This window comes from Triticum aestivum, chromosome 4A, assembly GCF_018294505.1.
Source record: "Triticum aestivum cultivar Chinese Spring chromosome 4A, IWGSC CS RefSeq v2.1, whole genome shotgun sequence".
Classification (NCBI taxonomy): domain Eukaryota; kingdom Viridiplantae; phylum Streptophyta; class Magnoliopsida; order Poales; family Poaceae; genus Triticum; species Triticum aestivum.
This window is the reverse complement of record NC_057803.1, coordinates 750,539,200-750,544,039: the sequence shown is the minus strand read 5'-3', so window position 1 is coordinate 750,544,039 and position 4,840 is coordinate 750,539,200. Positions and strand designations below refer to the sequence as shown.

Genomic DNA, 4,840 nt, shown 5'->3' with positions numbered 1-4,840 from the left:
GTGATGGGGCGGTGGGCGAGTGGGCGGCGTGGCTGAAGCCGGGGCGTAGACAAGGTGGATGGAGAGCCGAGAGGCACACCGGCCAAGGTGCGTCCATGAGCAGAGGTCGATAGCCACTCATCCAAGGCGCACAACACAGGGGCACGCTGATGCGATGGAGATCGATGAAGGGGCGAGGAGAGTCATCGGCACAGGAGGATTAGGGTCGGCATGCGCGGATGTGGGAGGCCCGACTTGGCAGTGGAGAACATGGCCGAGGCCATGGAGGAGAGTGGTGCGGGTCTCCGTCATGTTACCAGACAGATTACACTGCATTATAGCATATGTACAAGGACCTGAAGCTATGTTTAAACAATAGATCATTTATAGTTTAAGTTCAACTATTACTTGGTTGGTAATAACAGTTTTTGCTTAATGATTTTGCTCGCATTATATTTCCAATAATGTGACTATATTTTCCACGTGTAGTCACGTTAATCAGGAATTAGTACAAGGTAAAATAATTAGCATCTTATTAATTAAGTAGTCTCAAGTGGAATAACTAACAAGCAAATCTTTACTGAGTATTGGTCTAGTGGTGAAAACAAGGGTGGTTATTCCCACCAACCGTGTTTGATTATTCACATTACATATATACACATGGGCTTTAAAGTTGCAAAACAAGTGCATGTGCCATAAAATTCTTGGCGTAGTGGACACACACGCATGTGCGTATCATGTGATGTGAATTCCACATGGTGGCAAACACCAATATAATACACATCATTGTAGGGTTGCCTTGTGGCTATGAGATGCGTGTAGGTGCAGTATGCAATATCTCCTATAAATAGAGGGCATGCAAGTCTTAGATCATCAGCAAGTTTTGTGAGATAAACATACACGGAGAATATGGCAACCAATAGTCGTAAGAGTGTGATTATGGTAGTAGTCATACTAGTTCTAGTCATACAGCAGGCCCAGGTAGAAGCCAAGAGCTGTTGTTGTTCCACCTCGGGAAGAAACTGCTATAACGCATGCCGTGTCACGGGTGCCTCTCGCAAAACATGTGCAAGCTTGTGTGGTTGCAAAATTCTTGACAAGTGTGTGCGTCCTTGTGATCGCTTCAATCTTTACCCGAAAGCAGGTAAACTGTAAACATATTCTTTCCATTCTTTCATTTTCCTCTCAAGCACAAAGAATTATATTTAAACACACGAGGTTTGTTTTCCCAGACGAAGCAAAAGTCATTGAGTATTGCAAGTTGGGATGCACGTCCTCCGTCTGCAACACCACAAACACTTGTAAGATTAAATCCTTACATGCATCTGATTATCTTATTGCTGCTCGTTGTCTATAAATGATTGTTTCTAATGCAAGCTATATTCCATGCAGTCATCGTCGGTGAACAAGAGAAAGATGTCATAGAGAATTGCACAACTGGATGCGATCGTGTCTGTACCAAGGACGTTGAATTTGCCGCAGCTATTGCATAAGAAAGTCTATGCGCCGGGATTTCATGCCGAGATAGTCGAAATGTCGTTGAGTAATTCGACATCATGTCCTATCCAGTACCGTGTAATCTTATTTTTGTTTCTTTGCATCTATCGAAAAGGTGTGATAGCTCCCGCGGTTCCATTCCTTTCCATATATTTCCAGTAAGGGTTTCGATGGTGTGCCATTTCCTTGCGAAAATGTGCTCGTCATTTTGTAATAATTGGATACAGTATCCAATAAAATGTGTCAACTTATTGTGTTTTATGGCTTTTCAATAAATGAATATTCAGTTATGCTACTATGCTTCAGGTTTTCTGCATGAAATTTAAAGTAAATTGATGGCTCTTCGCCTCCTCTATGCATCTCGTCGGACCACTCTCCTCTGCTCTAACTCTTCCTGCACCTGCTCTACCCTGGTTCATTGCAGCGGATGTGCAACAGGGAAGCCTGGGAACCACCGTGGCAATCTAAACATTCAACTGGTTGCTCCTTCTCTGCCAAGAAGCGCATGAGAGCCTCCACAGTTGTTCCTGATGTTGGCTGCACCACTCCAACAAAAGGCCGCACCAGCCAGCTGCTCCAGGCACGTGGCTCTATGGCCACGATCCATGGGCTCCAAACGTGCATGACTACCTTGCTGCCGCCAAGCCTATCATCTGGCGCGACCACCATTTCTGTCTAGAATGTCTCATGATGTCGCTCGACTTTTCATAATTCTCGGGTGGACTTTGCTATGACAGAACAACCAGATTGTCTTTGATGCTCTAGATGAGAGGCATTGGTGTGACTTTTTTTTCCATTTAGATATTTGTGTTACGGAGTAAAGAGAACTACTTCAGTTTACAAATCGGGGCATTTTAGCAATATTTTTTCCTTACCGGCAACAAAGGTGGGGCATATGATCTATCTAGCGGCCCTTTAATCTTGGATCTTCGACCTCTGTTTTGAAGAAAAAAGAGAAAGGTGTGGACAATATTTATTTGCTCGGACCATGGACCAAACCTCGAGCTGAACGTGCGGGGAAGCGGGAGAGGTATTGTGTGTCGAAGCATGAACACTCAGGGGCACAAAGTGCTGAGTCGGATCGACCCGTTCGCCCCGTGGGCACACCGAGCTTTCATGTGTCCGAGCAAAGCTCGTGAGGCCTGCCCACCATGAGTTACAACCAATAGGTAATTATTTGTTAGCTTTATTGATCACATTTCATTCACCTAGCATAATGTGCATCAACTTTATGAGCAATCCAACGAATTTCAGTGAAAAAAATGAACTAGGGTATCTACCATTATTTTTGCTTCCATACCCTTCATCAGATTGGCTTCTCAGTCCATGGTGGCACTTTACCAACTGCTAAGAGCATGTCCAGCCGTTCGGCCACCCAAGAAGCTGAGAAAGCGCCGCCTGGGGCTTAAACGGCGTTTACTTTTGGCGTGGGGGCGATTGCTTTACCAGTCGCCACCCCCAGGTTGCCCCCAAAATCGGCGCAAACTTGGCGACCTAATACGAATTTGGCACAAACTCGGTGATTTCTCATTCAATTTTGTACAAAAAACAGAAAAAACAAACAAACTACGCCTAGCCCTACTACGTCGGGGCCGCAGCCCGCCTTCTACATGCCGAGGAGCCTGTAGAACTGGGTGTAGTCGCCGCCGACGCCATCGTCGTGGTCGTCGTCGCCTAGCATTCCGCCAGAGCCGCCGTTGTCCCTACTGCACTCCTGACAAGGGTCGCCAACGCGCGGGCGGTTGGACGTCCCGGGCGCGTCCTCCTCGTTGTTGTCGAGGACGACGACGCCGCCCTCCTCGCGTCCGCGGCGCCGGGCCTTGATCCCCGCGTAGACCAGGCGCTGGCGCGCCACCTGCTCGCAGACGTAGTCCGCCTTCGCCCACCTGAGGGCAGTCTCGTCGGCGGCGGCCATCTCCGCGTGCCCCTTCCTGACGAGGAGCAACCCCGGCTCGGTCTTCGGCCGGACTACGCGGAGGAAATGCGGGGAGGGGCGGCCACCCTTGTTGATGACGAGGGTGCCCAAGCGGCGTCTCCTGCGGCTCCGACTTGACGGGGCGGAGCGTCGGCGACCCGGAGGAGAGTGAACCGGAGCCCGACGATGAAGAGGTCACTGCCTCCATTCTCCACGGCGTCCAGGAGCTGCCACGGCGGCGAGAGAAGGACGTGCGCGTCGGGTACTCGAGGCGCAGCGTGTTGCCGGTCTTGATGTGGTCGAGGAAGGCCTCGAGGGTGCGGCCGGGCATGCCGCACCATTCGCGCCGCCCGTCGGCGTTGAGTCGGCCGCGGGGGATGCTGCCATTGGCGGAGGCGATCTGGTCTTCGCGATGGTGGTCGAAGTACATCTTCCATAGCGTCTGGCTATCGGCGGCGTACCTCGGCTCGTTCCGCTGCTCCTCCTACAGCGATGAACGGATGCGGGCGATCACGGCCCGCCGTTCAGCCCCGGTGGGCACCGGGGGGTACCGGGATGGCGCCGGCGCTCAACTTCCACGAGCCCGCCACCCGCATGTCTGGGGGCACTGAATAGTCGGCCTCATAGAGGAGGCGCGCCTCGTCCTCATGGAGACGGCGGGGGCCGAAGCCGTTCGCCGCCGCGGCGTCACCGGGGCACCGCTCAGCCATTGCTCATCGGCGGGGGAAGAGGGGGGCGAGTTGCTACTGTGGTGAGACTAGGCGAGAGAGAAGGCGAGTTGTGGCGAATATGGCGTTCACCAGCGGGGAGACGGTGAAAACCTGCGTTCCGGGTGACGGCTGGCGGGAACGGACGGAACGCGCGTCGTGCCGCCTTCACTGCGCCGCCCATGAGGCATCAATGGAGGCTGACCGGCGCTGCAGCGTGGCAGCCTTGGCATTCATTCCCGCAGGAGCCAAGGCGATGAGGACGACGAACCGGCGTGGTCGCTGACTCGGCGGGCCCATTCTAGTTCGCACCAAAATCGTATTCCACGGCGCCCCAGGCACACCCCAGCGCGCCTGGTTCGGCCTGGGTCTGCCGGCGCCAGTTTCGGCCCAAATCGGCGCAAAACGTTTTTTGCGTGCCGGCGCTAAAACTGTCCTGGGGGCCTGTTGGGGGCGTGGCTGGAGATGCTCTAACCCCAATATTTAAAACTAACTGCCAAGAATTGGCCATCACCGAGGAATTTGTCAGCTCGTCAAAATAATCAATGCTGATCTGCTCTCAGCTCAAGAACTGGAGCGATGTTCTCCATAATATGCATGCATGGATGCATGAAGATTTACGCATAAATCAGTAGGTCATATATCAATTATTAATTGTAGGCTGCACTGAAGTTAGGGAAACGCAATATAAACATGCTTTAGAGGAAAATTTACGTACAATGAATAGTGTTCTCAGAGGAGC

General features: G+C 51.8%; 1 long non-coding RNA gene across 1 annotated transcript; it reads left to right on the top strand.

The window, feature by feature from the left end:
• The first annotated feature begins 839 nt into the window (after positions 1 to 839).
• LOC123083634 (uncharacterized) lies at positions 840 to 1,735 on the top strand. The gene is made up of 3 exons (XR_006439338.1): positions 840 to 1,123; positions 1,212 to 1,280; positions 1,372 to 1,735. It is a non-coding gene; the product is annotated as an uncharacterized lncRNA (long non-coding RNA).
• Positions 1,736 to 4,840: the final 3,105 nt, after the last annotated feature.